General features: G+C 38.0%; 1 pseudogene; it reads right to left on the bottom strand.

The window, feature by feature from the left end:
- Positions 1–10,862: 10,862 nt before the first annotated feature.
- Positions 10,863–15,000, bottom strand: part of LOC135099295 (uncharacterized) — a 20,706-nt pseudogene continuing 16,568 nt past the window's right edge.

Here is a 15,000-nt window from a genome sequence, read left to right as displayed (position 1 = left end):
AATATTAACTACAATTTTTTCCTATGATATTTTCCAACTACATTTAAAGCCTTTCACTGTGAAACAAAACAATTAGCAGCATCAGAAGCAATGCATGCTCCTTTATAACAATCTACAAGATGTAAAGTTGGCATTTTGCAATTTCTTCCCAGTTCTAACACTGGATGTGGCTGTAGAACAAATAAAGATGTCTTGAGAGTGACTGGATAATTAAAATCCCCCATAATTATGCAATTATTAACGCAACAAATGTCTGCAATGAGGTCATAAAGTTTTTGTCCGTAGCAGGTGACTGGACTAGAGGATGATAGACGAGACCTAATGTTATTTTACAAGATTTATTTTCTACCTGGATGAAAGTGACGTCTATATTAGCAATGGTTGGGGTTGGCTGTAAATGAGGACCAAGATTACTTTCCCTATGCTAATGTGTTAGTTTTCATATTTATTGAGAGAGAGAGAGAGAGAGAGAGAGAGAGAGAGAGAGAGAGAGAGAGAGAGAGAGAGAGAGAGAGAGAGAGAGAGAGAGAGAGAGAGAGAGAGAGAGAGAGAGAGAGAGAGAGAGAGAGAGAGAGAGAGAGAGAGAGAGAGAGAGAGAGAGAGAGAGAGAGAGAGAGAGAGAGAGAGAGAGAGAGAGAGAGAGAGAGATTGATTTCCATGTGAGAGTGTGGTTTTTAAGTATGCTATAGAGGACACACTTATTCATTCACTACACCCCACAAACTTGCAATGTTCCCATAGCATAGTTACAGACAACATCCTCTCTTATATAAGTCTGTGTCAATCTTTCTCAGATGTACTCCAGCCCAGAGACCCACAGCAGCATTAAGAGTGGAGAGAGAGAGAGAAGAGAAGACACACAGAATGGATGAATAGAGATGCTGTGGTTTGTAAAAATATGGTGTAAGGTCTGTTGGCTTTGGTGGGAATGGTTTTCCAACCATTCCTCTCTTGCACAACCATTTTGCTTCATAAACAGACATCTCTCTTTCATCTTCCCACCAAACACTGTTATTCCACCTTACATTTATATATTTGCATGCTTATCTTCTCAAATTGTTCCCCTTCCATTCTCTCCACATGTCCAACTCTCTCCTCCTTTCTGTGGTTGATCACTCACTCCGCTGTTCCTCCACATTCATGACTATATATGATGCACATGTGCTTTATAATCAATCAAATGTTTCATGTGGATGATGTGTTCATTCACACACAGTTCCCCCTCCTCCCTGTTTCATTCATTGCCCTTTTGCTCTCTCACTCTCTCTCTCTCTGTGTGTGTGTGTGTGTGTGTGTGTGTGTGTGTGTGTGTGTGTGTGTGGGTGTAAGAGCTCAGAGCTCATGGTGACTGATCTTTGGGTAGGACTGAGGCCAATGACACACCACACACCGGGGCAGCGAAGCCACATCACCTCGGGTTACATCCTGTACCTCGTTGCAGCTAGGTGAACTGGGGCTACACATTAAGAGGCTTGTCCATCTGCCTCACCGTGCCCGGGATTCGAACCTGGGCCTTCTTGGTTGTGAGCCGAGCGTGCTAACCACTACACTACGTGGTGTGTAAGTGTGTGTGTGTGTTCTGTGTGTGTGTGTGTGTGTGTGTGTGTGTGTGTGTGTGTGTGTGTGTGTGTGTGTGTGTGTGTGTGTGTGTGTGTGTGTGTGTTTGTGTGTGTGTGTGTGTGTGTGTGTGTAATGATGCAGCTGGGAAGGTCGTCTTATGACAATTAATTGATGAATGAAGGTAAATGGATGCGTGTCTATTACTTCTCTTTGTGTGTGTGTGTGTGTGTGTGTGTGTTTGTGTGTATACATAACACACACACACATACACACACACTTATAAAAGTAGTAATGACATGCGCATCCATTACCTTCATTTGTCAATAATTTATCATAAGGCAACCTTCTCAGCTGCATCAGCGCACACACACACACACACACACACACACACACACACACACACACACACACACACACACACACACACACACACACACACACACACACACACACACACACAAACATAACTGACTGTCTTCAGCCTCTCTCTCACCGGCGCAATGTTGCATCTCTAGCTGTCTTCTACCGCTATTTTCATGCTAACTGCTCTTCTGATCTTGCTAACTGCATGCCTCCCCTCCTTCCACGGCCTCGCTGCACAAGATTATCTTCTTTCTCTCACCCCTATTCTGTCCACTTCTCTAATGCAAGAGTTAACAAGTATTCTCAATCATTCATCCCATTCTCTGGTAAACTCTGGAAACTCCCTGCCTGCTTCTGTATTTCCACCTTCCTATGACTTGAATTCCTTCAAGAGGGAGGTTTCAAGACACTTATTCATCAACTTTTGATCACTGCTTTGACCCTTTTATGGGACTGCCATTTCAGTGGGCATATTTTTTTATTGGATTTTTGTTGCCCTTGGCCAGTGTCACTCATACATAAAACACACACACACACACACACACACACACACACACACACACACACACACACACACACACACACACACACACACACACAGAAATTATATTAGAAATTATTAGAAATTAGATAAGTTACCACTCACGAGCCTACGTGACCCCATGTATGTGAGACAACGCATGTTTTTAAGCATCTGGAGCAAAGTGGTTAAAGGAAAACTTTTTGACTTGAAATGTAATTAGATTCATCAGTTATTTTTCTGGCTGACATTGTTTTTGGAAGGTGGCACTTAAAAGATATGTGAATGCTGTATCTAGATATAAACAAACATTCACAAATACTCATTCCATTATGTGTCTGTCATTAGGCCCTCAAATAAACAACAAATTAAGTGAGGAGTTACCATCCTCCCTTCCTGGGTTGCGCTCCAGTTGCTCTGAGTTGTAGCAGCAGTGACGTGTGGCACCCAGGATGAAGGTGGTCTGCAGGGTGGTCTGTGTCAGGGGGATGATGGCAGACAGCAGCAGCAGCACCGTGACAGCTCAAGCATCCTGTTGAAATTATCACATTTTTAAATGCTGAAAAGTGAAGGAAAAACCTGTCTCCATGGAATGTGAAAGTACACAACAACAACTCTGAAAGATTTCTTACAATAATAAGTCATCATTCATTGTATCCTTTTTTGTTGGCCACCAAGATTATCATACAAATTTTCCATAGACATCTGCAAATTGGTACCTCTAGCTGTTATTAAATATGATATTAAGTTTGATAAAATGTATTTATTTCATTATACATGAAAGTAATTGATTGCAAAAAAAAAATAATAACCAAAATATATTTTGACTTTTACTTTACAATGCCTTAACTGTTTGCTTTTAAAAAAATATGTAGATTTATTTTTTCATTTTAAGACTTATAGTCTAGACAACTAACTGGCCTTAAATTTTTCTGATATACAAATAAAGTAAGAAAGAGAGCACATTTCACTAACACTCATGGTGAAGTGTCCCACCAATGATGGTGAAGGAGGTACACATGTAAACTCCAGTCTGACCAATGACCAACACAATTTGTCCAGCTGCATGTCTCTATCGGGGCACAAACTCCACCTCCCGCATCTGTATCATGCCCACCACCACCGTCACCGTGGCAACACTGAAAAAATGGAATCTTATCATTCACACTGTTACAAAAAATATACTCCCATATATATATATATATATATATATATATATATATATATATATATATATATATATATATATATATATATATATATATATATATATATATATATATATATATATATATGTATATATATATGTATATATATATATATATATATATATATATATATATATATATATATATATATATATATATATATATATTTATATATATATATATATATATATATATATATATATATATATATATATATAAATGGATTACTATTCCCAACGTTAAAAATTCTTTAGCTAATCTTACTTTGATATTTTGCATCCAATATTAACTACAATTTTTTCCTATGACATTTTCCAACTACACTTAAAGCCTTTCACTGTGAAACAAAACAATTAGCAGCATCAGAAGCAATGCATGCAGTCTCCTTTATAACCATCTACAAGACGTAGAGTTGGCATTGAAAAAGAATACATTTTGCAATTTCTTCCCAGTTCTAAGACTGGGATGTGGCTGTAGAACGAATAAAGATGTCTTGAGAGTGACTGGATAATTAAAATCCCCCATAATTATGCAATTATTAACGCAACAAATGTCCGCAATAAGGTCATAAAGTTTTTTTGTCCGTAACAGGTGACTGGACTAGAGGATGATAGACGAGACCTAATGTTATTTTACAATATTTATTTTCTAACTGGATGAAAGTGATGTCTATATTAGCAATGGTTGGGGTCGGGAGTAAATGAGGATGAAGATTGGCTTCCCTATGTTAAGGTGTTAGTTTTCATATTTATTGAGAGAGAGAGACAGAGAGAGAGAGAGAGAGAGAGAGAATCAAGCCATTTGAAGTACATTTTTAGTCCCTTTATTTACACCATATTGCCTCTCTCTCTCTCTCTCTCTCTCTCTCTCTCTCTCTCTCTCAATAAATATGAAAACTTACACATTAACATAGGGAAGCTAATTTTAAAGACTCCTTAAATGAAACAGTAGTCTGACCCCCCTCTGCTCTCTCTCTCTCTCTCTCTCTCTCTCTCTCTCTCTCCTCTCTCTCTCTCTCTCTCTCTCTCTCTCTCTCTCTCTCTCTCTCTCTCCTCAGGTGGAGTTGGCAAGGTACCACCTCCGCCCCTGCCAATGTCTCTCATGACTTCAAGACGCCTCACTGTAACCTAACTTAATCTCACCTCACCTAAACTAACCTAACCTCAACTAACGTAATCTAACCAAACCTCACCTCACCTAACCTAACCAAACCTCACCTCACCTAATTTAAACCAAACCTCACCTCACCTAACCTAACCTCACCTAACATAATCTAACCAAACCTCACCTAACCTAACCTCACCTCCTCTCATCTAACCTACTCATTCCTCACCTAATCTAACTTAACTTCTTCACTTATGCTAGTTTAACCTAATGCAACCTTTGCTAACTCAATTACCTTAACTAACCTAATTAATCTGCTATAACTTAACATGATCTAACGTAACCTATGTCATCCAAATCTTACTTTAATCTAATCTAATCTAACCTATGCAAGTTAATGTAAATTCATCTAATATAACCTAAACTATGCTAGTCTAACCTATCCTTAACTTACCTAACCTAACACACTATCTTAACCTAACCTCACCTCATCTTTTACACAGCCAAACCTTACTTAACCTTACAATCTAACACACTTCAACTTACGTGGCCTAACACTAACATCACCTATTCTTAACTAACCTCACCTAACCTTACCGACACTAACTTAAAACCTACCTATGCTTACATCACTTCTATATCCTCATCCTCCTCCTCTTCCTCTTCCCTAACACAGTGACTCAGCGAAGCCGTCAAGAAAACACGTAATTTCTGAATACTATCTTTAAGAGCTCCACCCAGTCAGCCCTCTTCCTCCTCCTCTTTCCTGACCCCCATCCTCCCTTCTTTACTCACGTGTCTCTCCCTCCCTATACACACACACACACACACACATACACACAGAGCGGGTCTCACAATGGTAATACACACATACATACGGACACTGACCCACCACACACACCCAGTCACCCACACCCACCCACATACATGTACACACGGACGCACACAGCCTGTCACCCTTACGTCAAACAGATTACACCCTTCTTCTCCCTGTTACTCATCCATCACACATCCCAGTCTCTCTCTCATCTTCTACTCTGTTAAATAACCAGTTAACACTCCTAGACTCCCTAGCCGGCGGGTTACTCTCACTAGGACCATATGACTAAAAATACGTCACATGGCCCGGTCAGAGAGAGCTAGCCTGGTCTGCCTACGCGAATCGAAAGCGTTTATTTGGGTACGGTTTAAAGGGACGAAGGTTTAAAGGGACAGTCTCTGCGTGAGTGTGTTTGGTCAAATGCTGAATACTCACGCCTGGTTCATTATACAGCCACATGGTCAGGCACAGATCACTCCTCCACGACACACACATAAACAAACACACAAAAACACTAACTAGTAACTGTACCTTTAGTTTCGTCTGCTCTCAAAATATTCCTCCATTACTAATGTAACCCACATTCCCTAGTGGTATACTTTCCTCGGAACACCCATATTTTTAAGAGCTTTTTATCCACCATATATGTCTCGGTTAACTCTGATCTTGGCTGGAAATTAAACTATATTGTATCAGTGTGGTCATCTTGAGGTCCCGGATGAAATGGCGGGCTGGGATTGGCTATTCACGACCCGTTGTCATGGTGATGGTAGATGCCATTCACTTGACAGCTCATATTTTCTTGCTATTGAAAGGAGTTTATTAGAGCGTAACTGAAGCGTGTAAAGGCATGATTCCGCACTATACTATTAAGATATTGTAGTTCTGAAGTGTTCCTAGGGTTAGTAGGCTTGGATAAGGAGTATAACACAATTTAGATGGTGTGAAGAGCGGATGTTTTCGTGCGAAATTCAAACAATTCCAGCCTCTGATATGATTACGTACTAGACCTAAGATATTGTAGTAAGAAAGTATCTGTGGGGTTAATAAGCTTGGGTAAAGAGTATAGGGGAATTTAAAGGACGTTTAAGAGACGGAGTGTGAGGAGAAGGTGTGTCAGCGCGATTCAAGTAATTCCAACCTGTCTGAGTTGATTCCACAGAAGACTCTTCAGATATTATATTGCTGGTGTTCCTAGGGTTATTAAGATTGGGTAAAGAGTATAAGGGAATTTAAAGAGTGGATAAGGGAGGGAGTATAGCGATTTGATGTCATACAGACCAAAGCCAGGTTACAGAGGGGTTTTATCTTGTAAAGGGGCGGCTCTGTGTTTTCTTGACCGAGTGACGAGGGAGAAGAAAAAAAATAAGAAGAGACATCAGCCACTGAACCACAGGGAGAGGAGTGAAGGTCCTTTCTCACTGTTCCCTATATAAGACACCATACACTCTAGAACACCAGGCCAGAAATCAAGAAAAACGTGCTATTACAATATAGGTGAAGCTTAAGGACACGTCAGTAATTCAGCAGCAGACAATATTTCACAACTCGGTTCCACAAAACTTCTCGCAACGCAACCGGAATGTTTTAGCATGTTGTTCTTGTTCTGCTGTAGTTAAATGAATTACAGAATAAACAGGGAAGATAGATTTTTTCTTTTTTACCCAGAAACATAAAAACGTACATAATTTCTACTAGAACCTGATAAAAATTAAGAAAGATAAGACGCCAGATCGTTTGAGGATACGAGTTTCTCTTCTGTTATATAAAAATTACAGAACAAACAAGAATAGATGGATTTTTGTGCTAGTCATGAAAATGCCTTTGAAAACCTAAATAACAGACCAGAACATGATAAAAGTTCAGATAAGACGCGGGAAGATATGATAACACGGATTCCTGTTGTGTAATAAGTTGAATTACATAAGAAACACGTAAAGCTGGATTCTTTTTTTCCTAGAGTCACGAAAATACCTCTGAAAACCTAAATAGATCTCTAGAAATTTATAAAAGTTAAAATGAGGCGCGCGGTGCAACAACGACGTAACCGAGAAATGGAAGTTTCGAGAAAAACGCGCTCAAAGTTAAACACTGATTGCGCACAATAGGATACCCTTAAATAAGTAAGTATTATACATCATTTGAAAGGTCTTGGGTAGTTCTGTTTGGGGATGTAGGTTTCGAAGTGATAGGTGACGATTTTGGGTGGATGACTTACGCGTTAATTAACGCGTATACCGTAGGTAATAATTTTTTTTCCCGATATTGTTTTCATTTGTTAATAATGTGTTAGAGCCTATTACACATAGTATTAGGTGAAAGTTTCATGAAGATTGGTACATAAATAAATTTTTTATGAATTTTTTTCCGAGCGTAAAAAATAAAACTTACTCATTACCGGCTCATTAACGGCTCATTACCGCTCGACTTTGAGCCTTAGTACAGGTGCTTAGATGGTCGAATATGACTTGGCCGATATCACCACGAGACTTTTACACCCTTCTACCACACGGAGCAGGCAAAAACACGAAATCTCAAATTTCACGGTTACGTCGTTGTTGCACCGCGCGCTTCAAATAAGACGCTGGACCATTTGGTAACACGAATTTCTGCTCTGTACTAAACTGCATTACAAAACAAAAACAGTAGCTAATATCGAATACATCACATCACATTCTATTTTCCAAATCACGCGTGGCAGCTTCCTATCTTATTAGCAATGCCAGTGTGTTCACCAAAGGCCGTGATTCTGTTGATGAGTGACAGGGAGACCAGAACACTTAGACAACTAATGGGACTTACGGTGGCTGGGATAACGAAGCACGAAGTAACTTGCTAACGAGTACTGTAGTGAGGGCAAGACAACATCCTCCCTCCACTTAGCCACTGCACACATTGAATGGCTAGGGAAAGTATCGTAATTATTCATTTTTAGTCGGAAGAAGGACGGTCATCAGAGGAATTCCGTAGCAGAAACTCCTACACAGCGACGCATTTCCTTCAATAAAATCCAAACCACTGCAAAATAAACCTTCAAAACTCCACACAAAACAAATAAACTAATCTACCTCCTATGGCTAATATTTGAGCGTCATTCACTTCAGGACATTACAAAACATAAACAGAATGTGTGTATGTGTGTGTGTGTGTGTGTGTGTGTTTTACATTTCCAGTAAGCATTAAGTTTATTAAATTTGTCTCTCCCAACTTGATCTAAACTTAAAGACAATTAAAACATCAATTTTTACATATGGCTGCTTTCCCTCCTTGTGTGTGTGTGTGTGTGTGTGTGAGAGAGAGAGAGAGAGAGAGAGAGAGAGAGAGAGAGAGAGAGAGAGAGAGAGAGAGAGAGAGAGAGAGAGAGAGAGAGGCTAGCAGTTTGTTTGTATGTGTGTGTGTGTGTGTGTGTGTGTGCATAATTTCTCTCTTGTCTAGCCTTTTCCCCCACCCTGTATAGGCCTAAGTTTTCCTCTATAGGCTCAGAACAAACAAACAAATGAATGAATGAGAAATATCCAATTTAAAGCTACAATTATTTTCACCTCTTAAACTAAACAGGAAAAAAACACTGATATTTTCATTAAGATTATCAAAGTTTTTATTTCCTCACACACACACACACACACACACACACACACACACACACACAAAGGTTTTTTTTAGGTATGTTTGTTTTTTTCATAATTTTCCTTTTTTTTAATTTTTTCGGAATCTTTTGCACACAAAGTTTTTTTTTAAGTATATTTGTTTTTTTTTTCATAATTTTCATTTTTTTTTCCATTTTTTCGGAATATTTTGCACACACACACAGTTTTTTAATGTATATTTGTCTTTTTCATAATTTTCCTCACTTTTTTAATTTCTTCATAATCATTTGCCTCTTATCATTCAGCTTAAGTACATTTGTGGTCTTCAGTTTAATGAATTTATTTTATTTATTTATTTTCTTTGACAAATTCATACAAAACAACAACATATTTTAATTATTTAAGTTTTTTTTTTGACAATATTGATACAACTTGAAATATTTTACTAAGACAACTTGAAATAAAGAATAGATCAACACACACACACGCACACACACACACACACACACACAGTCTCTCTCTCTCTCTCTCTCTACAAGTAATAGTTTCGTATGTGTGTGTGTGTGTGTGTAGGTTAAGTTTATAAAGATCATGACCAGTATTCTGTATGTATAAAGATAAGCTTAATTATACTGTGTGTGTGTGTGTGTGTGTGTGTGTGTGTGTGTGTGTGTGTGTGTGTGTGTGTGTGTGTGTGTGTCTATATATATGTAATGTACGACTTTTTATTGCACTCAAAAACACACACACACACACACACACACGCACAGACAGAGAGAGAGAGAGAGAGAGAGAGAGAGAGAGAGAGAGAGAGAGAGAGAGAGAGAGAGAGAGAGACTGACTTAAACCTTAGACATAACAATGATAAAAAAAAACTGTAATAATAATAATAATAATAATAATAATAATAATAATAATAATATATATTTGATAATTATCTCAATACTTGTCAACTTGATTGTGTCTGTCCTACTACACCCACACACTGCCATGAGCTGTAGTAATATTTGTGTACACGCACCTGTGTGTGTGTATGTCTTGACTATTAATAAGACTATTTGTATATCTATTGTTTCAAATAATAGTAGTAGTAGTAGTAGTAGTAGTAGTAGATGTGGTTATTCTCTCTCTCTCTCTCTCTCTCTCTCTCTCTCTCTCTCTCTCAGCTGTTAATCATTCTCTCTCTCTCTCTCTCTCATTCTTGTGTGTGTGTGTGTGTGTGTGTGTTCCTGACACACACACACACACACACACACACACACACAAAATTTATTTATAAAAAATATGATTACAAGTATTGGGGTGAGACATGCACGTACACACACACACACTAACACTAATCAAACAGGGTGGCTTAACAAACACCCTTAAGACTCAGCCAGGGTGACAACACACACCCTTACAGCTAGCACTCCCCCCCACACACTTAAAAAGTACACAAGGTGACAAAAAACACCCTTAAAATTTTCCCTGACCATATTAAACATCCTTAAACTGAACAGGGTGACCAAAAAACACCCTTTAAACATTTCTGACCATTTTGAACATCCTTAAACTGAACAGGGTGACAAAAACACCCTTAAAATTTTTCCTGGCCATATTAAACACCCTTAAACTGAACAGGGTAATGAGCAACACCCTTAAAATTGTTCCTGGCCATATTAAACACCCCTAAACTGTACAGGGTGACAAAAAAAAAACACCCTTTAAACATTTCTGACCATTTTAAACACCCTAAAACTGAACAGGGTGACAAAAAACACCCTTAAAATTTTTTCTGGCCATATTAAACACCCTTAAACTGAACAGGGTGACAAAAAACACCCTTAAAATTTTTCCTGGGCATATTAAACACCCTTAAACTGAACAGGGTAATGAGCAACACCCTTAAAATTTTTCCTGACCATATTAAACCCTTAAACTGAACAGGATGACAAAAAACACCCTTAAAATTTTCCCTGACCATATTAAACACCCTTAAACTGAACAGGGTGACAAAAAACACCCTTAAAATTTTTCCTGGCCATATTAAACACCCTTAAACTGAACAGGGTAACGAGCAACACCCTTAAAATTTTTCCTGACCATATTAAACACCCTTAAACTGAACAGGGTGACAAAAAACACCCTTAAAATTTTCCCTGACCATATTAAACACCCTTAAACTGAACAGGGTGACAAAGAAACACCCTTAAAATTTTTCCTGACCATTCTCCAACACCCTTGCAGTCTCTTGGCTATGCTGGTCACCCTTACAGACAAACACACACACACACACACTGAAGACCTCTCCCAGCCATAAACACACACACACATACACACACACCCCTAGACTTGTTAAGGGTGAGGGAGCCTTTAAGTACTCTCTAGACACCCTTAAAACTCCACAGACACACACAAACACACACAGATACCATTAACCTCTACAGAAAGGGAAAAATCACACACAGACAGACACACAGACACACACACTCCACCAGACACCCACACACACCCGCACACACCTGCACACACCCTAGATTAGCCTCAAAGCTCCTCTTTCCTCTCTATCTTGACAAGTTCCACCTGGAAGACCAGCGTGGCGTGGGGAGGTATCTTTGGAGGCGCCCCTGAAGCTCCATAGCCGAGGTCCGAGGGGATGACAAGCTTCCTCTTCTCCCCCTCGCACATCCTTGGGGGGCGGGGCGGGGTGAAGGCGTCAGAAGCACATGGGGAATACAAAGGAAGGTCAAATAGAGATAGATATGGGAAAATAACATCTTTATCTCTCTCTCTCTCTAATATACACCACCACCACTGCCACAACCACCACTGCCACTACTCACCCAATCAGTCCCTGGTCCCAGCCTCGGATGACCTGACCTGACCCCAGCGTGAAGGTCAGGGGTTGTCCTCGAGGGTAACTGCTGTCGAATTCTGTGCCATCTTCCAGCTTTCCCTGTTAAGTTAGGTTAGGTTAGGTTAGGTTAGGTTATATTCTCTCTCTCTCTCTCTCTCTCTCTCTCTCTTCTTCACCCTCCCCTCTCTCTCTCTTCGTCATCTCCTCTTTCTTTCTCTCTCTCTCTCTCTCTCTTGGTTCATTGCCCCCCCTCTCTCTCTCTCTTGGTTCATCCCCCTCTCTCTCTCTCTCTCTTGGTCATCTCCCTCTCTCTCTCTCTTCGTCATCCCCTCTCTCTCTCTCTCTCTCTCTCTCTCTCTCTCTCTCTCTCTCTCTCTCTCTCTCTCTCTCTCTTCATCACCCCCTCTCTCTTGGTCATCCCTTCTCTCTCTCTCTCTCTCTCTCTCTCTCTCTCTCTCTCTCTCTCTCTCTCTCTCTCTCTCTCTCTCTCACCGCATAGTGCATGTGAAGCAGGTCCCCTCATCTGCTCTTCAGTAAATAAACAAATAAACAAATAAATAAATAAACAAAGACTGAAAACTTAAAAAAAAATAATAAAAAAAATATATAATCAAATAAATACATACAAAAACAAACTTAACTACTATACAGCCAATAATAACAACAATTTAAATATATCAAACAAACAAATAAAAAAAAATCTTCTAAACCCCCTCCTCTTCCTCCTCCCCCCATATGAGGTCACAAGGTCAAATCAGGTCACCAGGTCAACGGTTCCTGGCGGGTCGCGGGTCGTGATGTGACTAGTGAGTGGTGTGGGGAGTTCCCTGACTAGATAGTGGAGCGAGTGGCTATTCCGGGTGTTTTAAGGGGTGTTTTAAGGGTGTTTTAAGGGTTAAGGGTGTTTAAAGGGGTTTAGGGATGTTTAAAAGGGTTTAGAGACGTGTTTAAGGGTTCTAGAAGCGTTTTTGGGCGTTTCAAGTTATTTAAGGGTGTTTTAAGAAGTTTTAGGGACATTAAGGGGTTTTAGGTACGTTTAAGGGACTTTTTGGCATTTTGAGTTGTTTAGTGGTAATTTAGGGTTGTTTGGGTTTGTTTTAACGCGTTTTAAGTCTTTCTGGGGAGTTTTAAGGTTTATTAAGTTTTTTAGAGATTTTTAGGATTTTTTAAGGGATTGTGGGAAATTTTAGGGTTTTTTTTTGGAGAATTATGGGAAATTTTAGGGTTTTTTGGTGAATTATGGGAAATTTTAGGGTTTTTTCCCCCGTGAATTAAGGGAAATTTTAGGGTTTTTTTTTTCTGAATCATGGGAAATTTTAGGTTTTTGGTGAATTATGGGAAATTTTAGGGTTTTTTTTTGGTGAATCGAGAAATTTTAAGTTTTTTTTTGAATTACGGTAAATTTTAGGGAGTTTCTGATGAATCACAGGAACAAACAAACAAACAAACAACAAAACAAACATGAAACACACACCCACAGCAACAAAACACCCTTAAAACACCCTTAAACACCCTTAAACACCCTAAATACGTAATCTCCAACATTTCCACACCTGCCAGCTAACCGAACAGGGCAAGACTAACTAACACAACACTACACACCTGCAGAACACACCTACACTTGATTAAACACATCTGGCCCCTCAGATAAGCTTCTACAGACACACACACCTGCAGAACACACACAGTTACACACCTGGCCCGTCAGATATGCCTTCTACGCACACAAACACACACACACCTGCCAAAAACACACTTATGCTTTACAGTGTGTGTGTGTGTGTGTGTGTGTGTTCGTGTCCCCATACAAGCCTGCTACACACATTCACACACCTGAAAAACACCTGTGTAGTATTTTGTGTGTATTTCCTGTTTGTTTGTGTGTGTGTTTGTTATACAGGCTTCCTATAAATTCCTCTGTTTGTTTGTTTGTTTGTTACAGCTTCCCATATACATACACACACACACACACACACACACGCACACACACACACACACGGTTTAAGTATTATCAAGCTTCTTATTTTACTAAGTAATTTCTGTTGTTTGTTTTGTTTTTGTTTGTTTTTGTGTACATCAATTATTTTGTGTTTTGAAAATTATGCGTGGTTTGTTTGTTTGTTTTCTAAGTTCAGGTGTATTTTTTCTAATCTATTTTTTTTATTAATTTTCTTCTTTTTTCTCTCGACTTATTTTTTTTTCTATATTTTCGTTCGTTTTTCAAAATTGTTCACTCTTTTATTTTTCTTCTTTCGTCTTTCAAAATTATTCATTCTTTTTTTATTTTCCTTCATTCGTCTTTCAAAATTATTCATTCTTTTTTTATTTTCCTTCATTCGTCTTTCAAAATTATTCATTCTTTTTTATTTTCCTTCATTCGTCTTTCAAAATGATTCATTCTTTTTTATTTTCCTTCATTCGTCTTTCAAAATTATTCACTTTTCTTATTTTCTTATTTTCCTTCACTATTATTATTATTATTATTATCATTATTATTATTATTATTATTATTATTATTATTATTATGACTATTTTATGATTTTCAAGTCAATATATATTTTTTTTCAAATGATTTCCTTCATAAAAATTTTCTGAACTGTTTAAATACGTCTATTTTTCAGAATTATTCGTATTTCTTTAATTTTTCCACTTATTTCTTGACATAATTTAAGCTTCTAAATTATTTGTGTTTCTATATTTTTCTAAGTTATTTATCTGATCAAATTTCCATTTTTTTTTATATCATCATTCAATTAATCCGTTTTCTTTTTTCTTTTTATTACTTAAAAAATGGCTATAATTTACGTTTTCTTTAAAATTATGTGTATTTAAAATAATTGACCGTCTTTACTAAATCAGCCCATTTATTTTTTTTTCGTAATATTCAACATAACTAATAATAATAATAATAATAATAATAATAATAATAATAATAATAATAATATTCACTAAATCCCTAAGAAAAAAATAATAATAATATAATTCTCTTCACTCCATCC

The sequence above is a fragment of the Scylla paramamosain genome, unplaced genomic scaffold (genome assembly GCF_035594125.1).
Source record: "Scylla paramamosain isolate STU-SP2022 unplaced genomic scaffold, ASM3559412v1 Contig116, whole genome shotgun sequence".
NCBI lineage: Eukaryota > Metazoa > Arthropoda > Malacostraca > Decapoda > Portunidae > Scylla > Scylla paramamosain.
Note: the sequence above shows the minus strand (reverse complement) of the source record. Positions and strands in the feature narration are given on the sequence as shown.